The sequence below is a fragment of the Dasypus novemcinctus genome, chromosome 24 (genome assembly GCF_030445035.2).
Source record: "Dasypus novemcinctus isolate mDasNov1 chromosome 24, mDasNov1.1.hap2, whole genome shotgun sequence".
NCBI lineage: Eukaryota > Metazoa > Chordata > Mammalia > Cingulata > Dasypodidae > Dasypus > Dasypus novemcinctus.
In genome coordinates, this window is record NC_080696.1 from 20,222,457 (window position 1) to 20,238,630 (window position 16,174).

Genomic DNA, 16,174 nt, shown 5'->3' on the forward strand with positions numbered 1-16,174 from the left:
CGGTTGTCTGTTCTCTGTGTCTATTTTGCTGCATCTTCTTTGTCCACTTCTGTTGTTGTCAGCAGCACGGGAATCTGTGTTTCTTTTTGTTGCATCATGTTGTTGTTTCAGCTCTCCGTGTGTGCGGCACCATTCCTGGGCAGGCTACACTTTCTTTTGTGCTGGGCGGCTCTCCTTACAGGGTGCACTCCTTGAGCATGGGGCTCCCTACATGGGAGACACTCCTGCATGGCAGGGCACTCCTTGCACGCATCAGCACTGCGCATGGGCCAGTTCCACATGGGTCAAGGAGGCCCTGGGTTTGAACTGCGGACCTCCCATGTGGCAGACGGACACCCTAAACTGGGCCAAGTCCACCACCTGTTCTTCGTTGCTTTGAGGACAGCTGCTATCTCCTTTGGAAGATTCCAGTTAATGAACACTAAAATAAACACCCACAAGTAGAGCTACAAACAGCACATTTCAAATGTATCTCATTTTAAAAGTTGTGCCTACTTCCAGAAAGCACATAAAACCTGGGATGGTTGCTCAGTATCAACACTTCCTCTTCTTTCTACCCCCCTCACTGTTCATGATGTCATTTGTGTAACTCTTCATCTTTGAGGTTTCCTCTAATATCTGATTTAACAAGACCAAATTTCAACTGTGAGCAATCATTGTGGCAGGGAGGGGAGTAGATACCAGAGATGACCCCAGGGATAACTCTTAAGGTAAAGATCTTTAGATATTGCCATAAAGAAGAAATACCCAAGTACACAAACCCTATTTTGAAATGCCTGCAGGTCTATTCAAAAGTGTCCTTCTGAATGGGAGAAATACAGAATCACCATTAGGCCAACATCATAGTAATAACTGCTGTAGGCATGATCTGTCAATGGATGTTAAAATCAGTGGGCAAAAGTTTGAAGAGAAATACAATATTTACATAGTCTAAGTATCTTCCCCAGATATTTATTAATTACAATTAGAACAGCAGTAACTTCACAGTGGACCATCCCTTAACCCAGTGACCAAGTTTAACATCAGTAGTAGTATATTAGTCAGCCAAAGGGATGCTGATGCAAAATACCAGAAATTGGTTGGTTTTTATAATGGGTATTTGGGGTAGGTGCTTACAGATACCAGGACATAAAGCATAAGTTACTTCCCTCACCAAAGTCTATTTGGAGCAAGATGGCTGCTGACCTCTATGAGGGTTCAGGCTTCCTGGGTTCCTACACTCCTGGGGCTTGCTTTTCTCTGGATTCAAGGTTCCTTTCTTCCTGGGGCTGGTTTCTCTTTCTTCTGTGAGCTTACTTTCTGGGGCTCCAGCTTAAGTCTTCAGCATCAAACTCCAAAATCAAAACTCCAACATCAAAAACACTCAACTCTGTTCTTTGCCATGCCTTTTATCATAACTCAATCATGGCAGGTACAGATCAGATTACAAGCATAATTCAGTATTTCTTTTTGGAATTCATCAATGATATTAAACTGCCATAACTAGTCATAAGACATCTACACCAAGTACCCCTGAATATCATGTACTTAGAACCCAACATTATTTCTATAGAATTTCCTGCCCCAAATGCACAATTTTTATCTCAATCATGAGACAGTATCAGACAAACTCAGAGTGAATGACATTTTATAAACTAACCAACCAGTACTCTTTAAAAGGGTCAAGGTCATGAAAGACAAGGAAAGACTGAGGAACTGTCACATGTTGAAGCAGATTAAAGAAACATGACAACTAAATGGAAAGTGGGATCTGGGACCAGAAAAAGGATCTCATGAAATCCAATTAAGGTCTTTAGTTAGTATTGTACCAAGATTAGTTTCCTGGTTTTGATCATCATGCTATGGTTAGGTAAGGTGTTAACATTAGAGAAGTCTGTATGAAGGGTAGACAGGAACTCTCTGAATCATTTTTGCCACTTTCATGAAGTCTAAAATAATTTCAAAGTGCAACGTTTAAAAAAAACAGCAGTAAAACTGCCGATGCCTCTCTAGGCTCTGCCGCCACAGCTCTATGGTTTCTCCCTAAGCTTTGCCTTTGGGGCCAGTGCTGCAGTCCTGTGGGTTGGGTGGCAGCTATACGGAGGAATTCAGCTCGGAAGACTTCCCCACCTCAGAGGAGGAGGAGAACTACGTGCCCTCAGATGGAGAGTATAGTGCAGACAATGTAAATGAATTAGTGAAGGAAGATGAAGTGGATGGTAAAGAGTGGACACAGAAAACCAAAGGCATTAAAAAAAAAAAGTTTCAGCGCATTCCATCCAGGAAGAGAAAAGAAGGTGGTCTCTCATAGAAGGTGAGGAAGAGGAGGATGCCAGTGTGGAATCTGGAGGAAGTAGCAGGGAGGAAGAAGACTCAGCTGCAGAGCAAGATAAAGGCTTTGGGTCAGAAGATTCAAGAAAAAAAGGAAGGATGAACTCTGGACCAGCTTCCTCAATAATGTGGAACCAAAATCGAAAGTGCCTCTGAGTACACAAGTTAAGAGAGGAGAAGAGACTGAAGAGATGAGTTCAAGTAAATTGTTGGTCAGAGCAAAAGAGCTAGAGAAACCTAACGAAATAGAAAAGGTTAAAATCACCAAGGTGTTTGATCTTGCTGATAATGAAGTCATGGTAACTAAAGAAGTGGATGCCGCCTTCAGAGACCAAATCCTTTTCAAGAAAAATGAGAAGCTAATGTTTCTTCAGCACTACCATCACCCCTGCAGGGTCAGAGTTAAAAAGATCAAGTAGCATGAGCAGCCTTTTGGGGAAAATTGGAGCCAAGAAGCAGAAAATGAGTACCTTAGAGAAGCTCAAGTTGGGCCAAGAGACCTTCCAGGAAGAAGAGGGGTGTGGCAGTTTGGTATTGTTTATGAAGTCCAAAAATAGATATTGGATTGTGTTCATAATTGGTCTGTTCCTCTGGGCATATTTGATTGTATTAGATTCAGAGGTTTCACTTTTACTTTATTAAATCAAGATTAGGACTTTTATTTGACTACGTCATTAGGGCATCTCAGTTTGAGTTCCTGCCACCCCCACATTTGTGGGCCATGTAAACAGATGCTCGTTCAAAGCCGGGGAAGTAAATACATGGAGAAGGAGAACACAGAGAGTTTAGTTTTGAATGCTGGAGCCCTGGGGAGAGAGCAAAGCCGATTATCTGATAGTTTGCAGCTGAAGAGACCACAGCCCTCAATAGCTGAGAAAGCCTGGAAAGAAACAAGCCCTGAGGACAGAGACAAGTCTTATGCTAGCCTACAGCTGAGATCAGAAGAAGCCGGGACCATGGAGCCTTTGGAGGAAGAAGGAAGGCTGAACCCTTGCAGAGACTGGCAGCCATCTTGCTCCAATGTGGCAACAGACTTTGGTGAGGGAAGTAACTTACTCTTTATGGCCTTGTGATGGTAAGCTTATATCCCAAATAAATACCCTTTATAAAAGCTAACAGATTTCTGGTATTTTGCATCAGCACCCCTTTAGCTGACTAATACAAGGGGATTGGTGAATAACTGGCCATCCATAATTGAGGGAAAAAAAGAGGCTGACAAGAGCAAAGTCATTATCACTGAGGGAAAGGGAACACAGAATACCAAGTAGTGTGCCCCCCAAACACACGTGATCTCCATGGAACTTAAGAAGGGGGAAGGTCACGTCTCTCAGAAGAACTCCTAAGAGCAATGACTGCTCACTTCCCAGTTTATTATAGGACTGTGACCTTATACAAGCACCATGTTTAAACTGATCTCATATACCAGAATTTAGGGCATAGATGACTGATAAAAGAATTCTGCTCAGCAGCCCTGATGAAAATAATATTGGATTGCAATTAAAATATTATGATTATGTTTTTTATGCTTTCTTAGTAATTCCAGTTCAGCAAGGTGCTATCATCATGCCTTTCCCCTTATAAACAATTTGAATAGCTTTGAGGCTAAATTGGTCAGTATATGGTTATTCTTTTTAAAAATTTTTTAAGATTTATTTATCCCCACCCCCCCTCATTGTTTTGTGCTTGCTGTCTGCTTTCTGTGTCCATTCACTTGTTCATTCTTCTGTGTTTGCTTGTCTTCCCTTTAGGCAGCCCCAGGAACTGATCCTGGGACCTTCTGGAGTGGGAGAAAGGCGCTCAGTCTCTTGTGCCACCTCAGCTCCCTGGTCTGCTGCATCTCTAATTGTCTCTCCTCTGTGTCTTTTTGTTACATCTTCTTGTTGCACCAGTTCTCTGTGCGGACCAGCACTCCCGCGCAGGCCAGCACTCCTGCATGAGCCAGCACTCTTGCGCTGGCCAGCATGCCATGCAGGTCAGCATTCTGCATGGACCAGCACTCTGCATGAGCCAGCTTACTACATGAGCCAGCTTGCCTTCACCAAGAGGCCCCAGGAATCAAACCCTGGACCTCCTATATGGTAGATGGGAGCCCAATCACTTTAGTCACATCCACTTGCCAGTGTAAGGTTATTCTTGTACAAATTTTTTTAAAAATTAAGAACTTTATTTCAAATTCACAAAAATAAATGTTCAGAAAAAGTTCCCCCCCCCCCCCCCCAAAAAAGATAAAAAAAGAGTCCTTCTCATTTGGAAGTCTTCTAATATAGATAGTTGCTTTGGCAGGCTTCACTGGCCTGGCAAATGTAAAGTCACAAAACTACAGGATTCGTGTTTTGAAAAAAGAACTATTTTTTAAAATACAGAACTATTCAAAACAGGTTCTACCCACCTTATAGGACCAACTGAAATACCAAAAAAGTAAACCTTGCCCAAGTGACAAAATGTATCATTATTTAATTCAGTGAAAATAAAGATATGCTTACATATTGCAAGATGTTATAGCCATGTGGAAAAGAACTTTATATTTGTCCAACTTGACAACTTCTTACATACTATCCCAAATCCTGAGTTTTGAAGCATAGTAGGAAACCTAATGGTGTTTTCACCTGTTAAGAGGTTTTAAGATTCACTCAGGTGTTGATATTGGAGAAGACTGGAAAATGGGTGAATTTTTATTATTTGAAAAACAAACTCCTTTGCTTTTTACAAAGTTGGTCCAGGGCTTTTAAAAGAATACACTTTTTTCCCTAGTGGGTTCTCCAGGAGAGCAGAGCATAGCCTTCATTTGTCTTCATGTTAAATGAGAGCAAATTCACAGGCCAAACATTTAAGATTCATTAGGTGACAAATGTCAGGGAGAAAGATGGATTCACTGTTGATGCACTCCAGAGTTCTTTTATCATGGTGATGACTAATGATCTATGTAAAGGTGACACTTTAATTAACACCTTCAATTTCTACCATGCTTTGTGGGTATTATAGCATTTTCCCATTTATTTTGGCAACAACTGCAAACACTAATGGAGAACCTACCAGAAAAGGGATTTAGACCCAGCCCTGAAGTCACTGCCAGCCTACCCAACGAGTGGGATGATTGCAAAGGACCAAACCCACCATTAAAAAAAAATCTAAGAGCATAGACACCAGGAAAGGAAAGAGGTGTTGAATTTTAGAATAGATAAAAAATATTTTGGGCTAGGGTAGAAGGGAAATAGTGGGAGGAAAGGATGGAAAATTCATGAACATCCTAGTGGGAAGTTCTCCCTGGCCACAACAAAAAATGCCATATTTTATTGTTTTAAAGAAAGAACAAATAAAACTGTATTAGGAAAGATATAGTTCAAGCAATGTGTAGAGACAGTCAGAACTGGGAAAAACTGAAGACAAGAAAACCTACTGGTAGCTGTTGCTAATAAAAGCAGTTAACTATTAAGAATTTATTTATCCTGGGCCCATGCTCAAAGCTTTATATGAATAATTCCATTTAATCCACACAGTGTTCCTAAATTATTATCATCTCCATTTTACAGATCAAAAAAGGGAGAGTCCGAGATTTTGAATCAGGTGGTCTCGCCAAGGTCAGAAAAGCAAACGGATTAATTGATCACAGACCTAGGACTTCTAACCAGTACTCAACATTCAAATAAGAAGGACAGTAGTGACTATAATGATGACAAGAGAAATGACCATATATTAAACAGCCCTGACAGACAGCTGCAGTTCTGGGGGCCTTGCACATACCTGGTACTGGGACTGGGATCTTCTCTTCAAGAAGGCAGACTGCCATGATAAAGGCCTAGACTACTGGGGGAGAATTGAACTGAGCACTATGAATATGGGAAGGTGTGGTAGTCAGCCAAAGGGGTGCTGATGCAAAGTACCAGGAATCTGTTGGCTTTTATAAGGGGTATTTATTTGGGGTAGAGGCTTACAGTCATAAGGCCCTAAAGAGTCCAACTCAAGGTACCATAAGAAGTACTTTCTCACCCAAAGTCATTTGCCACATTTTGAAGCAAGTCGGCAGGTGATGTCTGTGAGGGTTCAGCCTTCCTCTTCCTCTTAAGGCTCCATGGTCCAGCTTCTTCTGATCTCAGCTGTAGGCTGGCATAAGGCTCATCTCTCCCCCCAGGGTTCCTTTCTTTCCAGGTTCTGCTTCTCTGGTCTCTTCACAAGGTCAGCTGCAGACTATCAGGCTCATCTCTCTTCCCTGGGCCTCAGGATCCTCTGTGCATCTTCTCTGTGTGTCTACTTCCATGTGAGAGTCTGTTTTATCAGCCCACCAAGGGGGCTGGGACTCAACACTGAGTTGCACTCTAATTACATGGTTGAATCAAAGTCCTAATCTTAACATAATTTAATCAGACATCTCAGGTAAATCTAAAACAATCAAGTTATATCATGCCCAGAAGAACCGACCAGTTTACAAACATAAAATCTTTTTGGAATTCATAAACAATATCAAACTGCCACAGAAGGGAAGGACGAGGAGTAAAATTTAAGGTCTGGCTCGTGTGCCCGAAGAGAATGGTGCAAATGGTGCGTGGCTGAAGGAATCAGGGGAATCACAAGGGGCAATTAGAGGAGAGGGAGATTGGGGCACTGTTTTCCTTTCAGGAAGTTAAGAATCACTTCCTGGTTTTCCAAACAAACAAAAAAGATGGTACCTACCCATGAAATGAAGCAAGGGGCGAGTCTCCTTAAGTTTTAGCAACAGTGTTAGAAATTTTGGAGGCTGTGGTAGGTTGAGTTGTGTACCCCAATGAAAGGCATGCTCTTAATCTTAATCCATGTTCCTGTGGGTATAAACTCATTGTCCAAAGGACCTTTCCAAGATGTTATTTTTAGTGAAGGCGTGGCCAACTGAATCAGGGAATCAGGGGGGGTCTTAATCTCTATTACTGGAGACCTATAAAGATAAGAAACTGGAAGTCAGAAGTTAGAGAAAGCCAAAGAGAGGAGCCAGAAGTCAGAAAAAACCAGAAGAGCGGGGGGGGGGGGGGGGGGGGGGGGGGGGCGGAGAGCAAGAGAGCAAGAGAGGAGAGAGCGAGAGAAGGAGAGAGGGAGAGAGAGCGAGAGCCATGTGACCAGAACACAGAGGTGCAAGCCACGGAGCCTCAAGGATTGTGGCAAGCCAGCACCAGAATGCTACAGGCGATGGGAAGAAAGCAAGGCTTTCCTGATGCCTTGACTTTGGACTTCTGGCCTTCTAAACCAGGAGTCAATAAATTCTTGTTGTTTAAGGCCACCCATTGTATGGAATTTGTCAAAGCAGCCTGGCAAACTAAGACAGGGGTATATTAAATTATAGGATAGTCTTCAGTGAGTTTGAAATGGTTAATAATAAATCACCCAGTTTTCAAAGGGTAGGTTTTACTCAGTAATGCCCTTAATTTTCTCAAGTCTGATAAAAAAAAAAGTGGGGGGGGGGGCAGGAATTTTCACTTATGTAAAAATCATTTGATATAGTTTGAGAATTTTACATCTCAGCTTGTTCCCTTTTATCTTCTGCTCAACAGTTTATTTGAAAGGACAAACTTTCAAGTATTATTAGTATTTATTATCATTAGGAATTTCATTATTACACATGTAGAAATAAACATTCAAATAATATAGAAAGTACCAAAAGAAAAGTTAGAGTTTCCTCATCCTACTCAGAGATGCTGTATTTGGTCATTTCTGTTTTAGTTCTGGTGGTTATTTACCTTGAATTTAAATTACCCAGAAAGGGCACATATTTTGAATGCTTATCAAAACCTTAAATTTCATACAAAATAATACAGCTTAGTGTTTACTTTTACTAGGAGGAATCAGTCCATGGTACCCTTTAGAAGCAGTATGGGTATTTTCAGCTAAGAGCTCTAAAACGTAAATATTTAAAGTAAAAGTATGTTTTTAGTATACGACAACTATGAACAGCTTCATTCCAACCGTTACTAAATGTACATTAAAATATGCATGTAAATTCTAGTTGAATAACTTTTGTACCTTGTAAAATCTGAAGAACCTTTTATTATAAATTGATGTGGTGTAGAATATTTAAAGAATAAATTTGCTTTTAAAACTAGCTTAATCAGAATCCATGAAGCTTCTATTGTGGCATAAAACGCACATATTATAAATGCTGGTGTAACAGAAAGAAAAACAACGAACTAAGGATGGACACATTCCTGTTGGATCTGATATTACAGTTTATTATTCTGGGGTGATTATTAACACATCTGTTAGCACTGTCTTCTCTTCCTTTCAACCACCAAGTTGAACTCGATCAAAGCAGGATCCTCCAAGTTTACAGAATTAAAAGTAAGGACTCAGGTAAGAATGGGTTGCCTTATTTCACACCTTCTGTATTGGAACCCTCTGGGTTACTGCTGCAAAATGGACTTTTTATCCTGTTGCCTCATTTGATGAACTAACCCAGCTGCAGCAATTGTTTCCAGCTCCCCTTCCCCCACCCCTCCACCCACTCCTCGCTTCCTGCACAGGCTGCCTCTCCAGCCTTGTGACCAAGTCCCCATGAGAGGCCTTTCATTTCAGCCAGCCTGCCTGGGGAGGGTGCCTGACAGCAGTGCTCATAATTGCTTTGTCTAATTGCATAGGATCAGGGTGGGAAACTTTAAAAGGGTGTCTGCATCAAGAGTGGTATTTCAATTTTCCTCATTCAATTATTTTCTCCTGTGGCTGATATCATGCCTAATTTTATGAAATGTCATTCTGCCCAGAGGAAGAAGTGGGGAAGGGTTAACATGGGAGCAAATGCTGCCGCCCACCTTTTAGCCGCCCACCTTTTAGCCCCTCACCAGGGCCCACAGGCCCATTGAGAGCAAAATTCTACTCCGAGGCATTGTTTGTTGCGATGCTGTCCCCTCCATTGTCTCACCATGACGCAGTCCAGGGGTGACTTCAGAGTCTGCAGTCGCTGCTCCCCAAGGGGTAGAATTATATTGCAATCTAATTTCCGTACCACTAAATTCATTCTTCTGAAACGGGTTTCTCAGGATTCTCCAGCCTGCCAAAGGGGTCCTTGGTACACAAAAGGTTAACCGCTGGAAGATGGCGCCCTTCCTCCCTCCAGCTGAACCGCAATCAGCCTTTCTGAGAGCTCCCCAACCTGAACCAGGTATATCCCAGGTATATAGTCAGGAACCAACCCAGACTCACTCATTTCAGAGCAAACTGAAGGCTTCCTAAGAGCAGTTGAAGAGCTGTGAATTTGGTCAATTGCACTGATACCAATTAGCCTTTCACAGGGAGATGAGAAGGATTGATCCACACTTTTCCTTCTACAACTCCAAACCAAAGTGGGTGTCTTAGACCTGTGCTGTGCTGTACAGCAGCCACTGGCCCCACGTGATTATTTCCATTTAAATGAATTTTTAATTAATAAAAATTAAATAAAAATAAAAACTCAGTTCTTTGGTCACACTAGCCACATTTCAAGTGCCCAACAGCCACATATGGCTGGCGACTGCCATATTGGAGAGCACAGATATGGAACACTGCCATCACCACAGAACTCCTTCTAGTTCTTTCCCTTGATTTACCCACACATTTCAGAGCCTTGCCTGGGCCTGTCCCTCTGGTTCCTCCTTTTCTTCCCAGTGTCCTTCACTTCCCCAACCCCACCATTATCAGTCATTCTCTGAATGTTTGACTCCCCACCTCCCTTGCCTCACTGAAATCCTTCATCATGATTAGGTGTGGGTGACAGCATTCTCACTGTGAGTTCAACCAGTTTTGAATGGTTCAGCACATCTGAATTCATGATGGGAGATATATCTTTTATTATTATTATGTGTTTAGGTCAGTGGGGAAACAGAGGCTCAGAGAGCTTAAGTAACCAACTTGTCCAAGGTTGCACGTGGGTGCAAGCCAACTTCTGGTTTCTGGTACAGGCTTTTTCTTGTGGTATGCATTTTAAAATGTTTATTACAGTTATGTGGTCTTAATTTTTAAAATAGGTAAGTTCAAGATTTGCAGAGTGTTGGAATAGGAGAAGGAAGACGTGGCTGGCTGTGCCATCTGGGGCAAAATCTTTCCCTCTCCAGGCCTGAGGTTCCTCATCTGGAGAATTCGGGGAGGCAGCTGTGGCATAAGAATGCTAAGATTTCTTCTGGCTCTAACAGTCAACATCGAGTTCAGATTATTTCTACTCAAGGGGCTCTCAATTTGTTTATTTCCAGAATGATTCAAGGACCACTAAAAAAAAAGCTTCCCTGCACTAGTTTTGGGGGTGGCAGTCATTCTAGCAGGTGTCTTTTTGTTCATTTAAGAAAAGGTCAACTCTGGTATGGCATTTGAGGTTGTCCCATAGGCCCTCACTACCCACCGCATGGTCCCAGACCAGTGGCTTATTTGAAATACAATATTTCAGGCCTGCTGAATAAAAATCTGCATTTTTTTCAAAATTCCAGGTTTTATCATTTGCACCTAAAAGTTTAAGAAACTCTCACCCAGCCCCTGGGGAGATAAGAATAAAGCAACTCACCTGCACATAAATCTGCTGTCAGGGAACCAAAAAGCCCAGGAGCCCTGCCCAGCACTCAAGCCCTCTGTGCCAAGCTGGCTGTGGCTGCTCCCTTCAGCGTTTTTCCACCTTGAGCTCCTCTCTTCAGTGGAGTTTCCCCTGTGCAGAAGATTCTCAAGGAACATGGGGAGGAGGAAGCAGCTGTGGCTAAAGCAGTTGGGTGCCCGCCTACCACACTGGAGGCCCCAGGTTTCATTCCCAGTGCCTCCTAAAAAGAAGACAAGCACACAACAAATGGACATAGAGAGCAGACAATGAGCACAGACAAGTAGAGTGGGATAAATAAAATAAATCTTAAAAAAAAAAACAAAACATGGGGAGGATTCGTGGACCACACTTGGTTCTGGAGTCCACCAACTTAGGAGCTCATCGTTTGCTCCAATGGCTCACAAAAGTGAAGCCTAGACTCTCTGACCCAGAGCACTGACCGCCTCCAGCTACAGGAGAGGACAAGGATGTGGTGGCATTCAGGAGACAAAAACCTAAGAGCAAACTTCAGCATGGAAAATGTTTAGGTTACAAGGCTCCCAGCGCATCCAGCTCCCCAGGCTCTTTAGGCGAGTGAGAGCAGCTCTTTGTGGATGCAGCCATCACAGCCTGGGTCTGCCCCGAGGGTCCCTGGGTCCTGCATGCCGAGCCTAAAGCACCCCTGTAGCCTGGACCGTAGGGAGGCCAATGCCCTTCAGTGGTGTGGATCCAGAGCCTGACCAAGGGGCCTTCTCCAGCCTGGAGGCGCCTCCTTGACCCAATCAGACTCTCCATCTGCAGAGGCTTTGGGGGTGGGACCCTAAGGCCCTAGAGCTTTTGTTCCGAACCACATGAGGCCAACTGTGATCCCAGGGGACGTGAGGGGTCAGAGCGACCCGCCAGCTGCTGGTTGTCTTCGTGTCACTTGAACACAGTCACCTGGGATCACCGCTTCCTTGAAACTCTAGCTCGTACAGAAAGATGTACCAATGGAGATTCCCAAGGCATACGTGGGTGACCTCGGAGAGACCAACGCCAGGCCCAGGATGAAGGCAGAAGTGAGCTCTCAGGTATCTCAAGTTTGGGCTCCCCTGGCAGCAAACCCTGAGACTAGAATTTAAGTGCAAGTTGTTATAGGAAGATGATTCCAGAATGCACCAACAAGGAAGTGGGGAGGTGAGCGAGGAGAGGGGAGGAAGTTGGTGAGCAGAATGCTGCTAAGGGCAACTGGGGCTCAGTCCCACTGGGGCATAGAACATGCCTCAGAAATGCCCGGCTGAGGGCAAGGAAGCTGGGCTGTTTAGCCACCAACCTCCACCTGAAGTTGGTTGAGGGCCATTGACCTCCCAGCATTCCCCAACCGTCCCAGAGTCCTCAGCCGGAGGCGGGCAGGCACGGGTGCGGACGGCGGTGGCACATCTGGGGACAGGGTATGCTGGCGGGGCACGGGCACCACGCAGAGGGCGCCGCTGCGGCCAGCGACCAAGACTTCTCGCCCTCCAGAGAGTCACCGCGGCAGAAACTCGGCTGCCGTCTGCGCACGCCCAGGGGAGATGCCTGCGCTAATTGGTTGAGGACTGCAGATTTCTGAAAAGCGCCTTCGTGTTGGGGCTGTCAAGAATCCCATCCTTCACCACAGACCAACCCGCCAGCATCTCAGAAAGGGTGACTTAGTTTTATCTTGGTTTTTCATCTTACCTAGACCTCCCCCCTCAAAGATCTAATTCCTCTGGCTTAAACTAATCTACTCCCCTCCCCGCCCCCCCTTTTTAAACATCCATTTTAGCCTCTTCTACTATTTTGTAGCCAGCAGAGCTAAGGAAATGTGAAGTCGGAAATGAAATATTTACTTAAAAGTTTATTAACTTTGGTAATCACTTGTAAATCAGTCACATTAGGGAGACCAGCACTATACCCTAAAGAACGTGGTAAACTATTTGCCCTTTCCCTCACATCAGGTAATCATCGAAGGGTGTAAGATCATCAGTGGGAAACCTATTTTTCCTGTACCCTTTATCATTCGAGGGGAAGGGGGAGTTGCTTACAGGACCAAACACTGGGCGAAGGGAGGCCAGAAGCAGGGCTCAAAGAGCGCCCGCTGCTGGGCCCCTGGGCCCCTGCTCACGGGAACGCTTGCTAGCCCAGGGTGGCCACATGGTACCCAGTGCGCACGCTGGGCGCAGGGCTGGCTGGTGTGCAGAGCTTCGTGGAAGACGGCGAGGGGGTGGCATGCCCCGCCCAGCCCCGCTGGACCTGGGTGCGTCTCTGCTGGGCTCCGTGGAGAAGCCTGCCACCCAGCTGCCTTCCACAGAACAGGAGGGAGTCTTTGTCCCCTGATACCCTCACCCAGAGAAACAGGACACCCTGGTAAAACGCACCACCACCACCCCGCACACACTCCCAGGACTTTTTTTTTTCTTTGTGAAAACACTGCCTTGTTCGTAAGTGCAGAGTGCTCAACTTCTTTGAGACTCAGTTTCCTCATGTGTAAAAGGACAGGCTGGGCATGATGCTCAGTTTCCTCATGTGTAAAAGGACAGGCTGGGCATGATGCTCAGATAAGGGGACGTAGGAGAAGCCCCTAGCAGGTGCCCCCGAGGTTGTCATTGTCCTTCAGCCTTGGGAGCTGGCACAGAGAAGCATGGCTTTCTTTGTACCGTTCTATGAAGGAAGAGGAAATACCACAGCTGAAAACAAGCAGCTTCCTTAGGGGTGGGGTTTTTCATCTAAGGCTCTCGACTGATTCCTATAAGTAATAGGCTATTCATTTATTACAGCAAAACAGGAGGGACCATTTACAGCATCAGCGGGTGAAGACGAGAGATAAGGGGGGCTGGGTTGGATACCTTTAGCGTCGTCCATCATACTCCAGGCTCCAAGTTTAAGGTCAGAGAATTTTAATTCCTGGGGGATTAAGATTTAGCGAACTTTCCTTCCTTCTCCAAAAAAGGACACCCCCCCCCCCCCCCCCCCCCCCCGCACACACACACCTCTAAACAAAGGAGGATTTTCAGTTCGGGTGTAAGGGACACCTCACGGAGACGTCTCCAATCCTGCGCTTGGTGACCTAGGACAGCCGCCCACCGGGAAGTCTTTTCTTAGCCAATCGCGCCACCGCGCGGACATTTTGGGCACTGCGGATTCCCCGACATGCCTGGTGGTGGTGAGATCCAGGCCTCGGAATGTACATCAAGGTTTGGAGCCTTTGATGGGAGGCAGTTCCACTTCGCGCATCCACAGGACAGCCAAAGAAACAAGCTGGAAGTGCGGGACCAATTTTTATTTTTATTTTTTAATTTTGGCGGACGTCGAGGTCTGAGGGAAACCAAGATTTCACCTGTGCCTGAAAACGTCGGGCGGCGCTGGTAACGCTCAAATTCCGGAATTTTATCCCTCTCGGCCCCTTCTCCGCGGCCCCAGACCCCGCCTGACCCAGCCTCTTGGTAAGACACCAGGGCTGGGGCGGAGGTAGGAGACGTCTACACTCGCGTGCTCTTTTCACGCTCCTTCACCCCTGCGCTGCAGTCAAGGCTTCAGCACAGGGTCGAGGTCACAGGGGCAGCTCTCGACTGGGCTGGGAGGTTCTGGCCTCCTCCGTCCAGACCCCCCACGGCTGGCCTCGACGCGGCGTCTCCCCCTGGTGGCCAGGCGGCGCCACCGCATCGGCCGCCCCCGGTCTGGGGAAGGCGCCCGCGTACCCGCAGCGCTGCTGCACGCGCTTTCCTCCGCTCAGCGGCACCGGCGCTTGTTTGGGACTGGGAGGAGCAGGAGTGACTGAAGCTCTGGCTCGAGGGTGAGCGGGGTAAGGCTCTGACCTCCCTGCTACTCTCCGCTCCCCAAACCTGGACCCAAATCAAAATTCCTCCTCGGCATCATCCTGCGCTTCCTGGACCACTCCGTGGCACATCGCCTGGGCACCCGCTCACCGCACCCTGCTCGCCCGGCTTTCACCCGCAGGGGCAGACACCGTGTCCTACGTGCGAGGACATGCTCAGGACCGGGGACCGCGCCCTGGTGGCCCCGTGGAGCCCTCCCAGGGCCAGCGCGCACCTGGACCATAGGAGCTGTTTGCTATGGTTTTCTGCCCAAGTATGAGACGCGATGTGGAGCAAGGAGGCTGGGGGTTCTTTTTCCATCGAGGCGAAGGTGTGTCTGCAAGTGCAGGAGGTGCCGCCAGCAAGCCGAGGGTGGAGCGGGTGCTCGGGCTCCGGCTCACACCTGACCCTGCGGTTTCGGGGCCGCTGACTCCTCTCGGCCCCCTCGCTCAGCTCGGACCCGCGGCCGCCGTCCCATGGAAATGCAGCTTGGGACGTCGGGAACTGCTTCCCGGTGCTCTCCGCATCCCAGGCCCCGCGCGCGCGGCGACGCGTCTGGTGCGCGGAGCTCCGGCGCCTCCTGGCGGCGGCTGCGCGCGGGACTCGCCAGTTTCTCGAGTCCGGAGCGGGGCGTTTGGGGCACACGGATTCCGCCCGCAGGCCGCTGGCCCGCATTCCCTCAGCTGCTCAGATGGCGGCGCCGAGGCCTATTCGCCTCTTTATTAATAACGACGCCCCGGGAGGAGGAAAAATAGAGCCTTTAAATACCAGACAGGGTGGGAGAGGGGAAGGGGTGTGGATGAGTTGGGCGGGGGGGGGGGGGGGGGGGGCGGTTTGGTGAAAGTAATAAAACTCAGATCGTTTCCTTGGCGAGATAGCGCGGCTATAATGCGCCGGAGGGGGGGGATCAGCGGTTTATTTGCAGATCCTGGATAAAAGATGATATATCGACACGGTTTAGAGTATCACGCGCATGGCCTCTCAGGAAGCCACAAGTACATATTTCCTGAAATACCGCCCAACACAATATCTAATCCACACACCACTTAAGCAGGTTCTCCCAAGTCCGCGCAGGGGCTTCACAGTTCTCGGGGAGCGGGGGACCCCCCCCCGAGGGGGATTTTGTGCGCTCGACGCCCCCCTCTTCGCCTTTGTCTTTGGTCCAAGTAATTCACTTAGTGATGGGCCTTAATAAATACGTCTGAGAACTGTCCTTATGCTCGGTAAATATTGGATTAGCTTTTCAATGACCAGGCTCTTGAAAAGCCTCGAGAAATCCACACCAGGTCTCAACTAAGCCCAACAGTCAATAGGTAAGGAAAATAAGTTATTTCCCTGGCGAGGGTGGGTGGAAGGAGCTGAGAAGGGGGCTCCCGCTCTTATCAAGTTATCTGACTCTACTGAATAGGGCAGTAGCGCTAAAGGAGAAAAGTGGGGTGGGGGGAGCCCAAAGCTTCCTATTAGTTGGAATATTCACCAATTCGGTAGTGCTCCTTAAGAATGGAGCGCCTGTGTCCAAGGGGGCACACGTCCTGGTTCTGCTTTTACTTCCACAGCG

At 46.8% G+C, this 16,174-nt stretch overlaps 1 protein-coding gene and 1 pseudogene across 2 annotated transcripts in view; one reads left to right on the forward strand and one right to left on the reverse strand.

Annotated features, from left to right (window-relative positions):
* Positions 1 to 16,174, reverse strand: part of NKX2-2 (NK2 homeobox 2) — a 163,812-nt gene that overhangs the window by 132,514 nt on the left and 15,124 nt on the right. The gene's annotated exons all lie outside the window — the stretch shown is intronic.
* Positions 1,405 to 14,598, forward strand: LOC101434337 (craniofacial development protein 1 pseudogene; annotated as a pseudogene).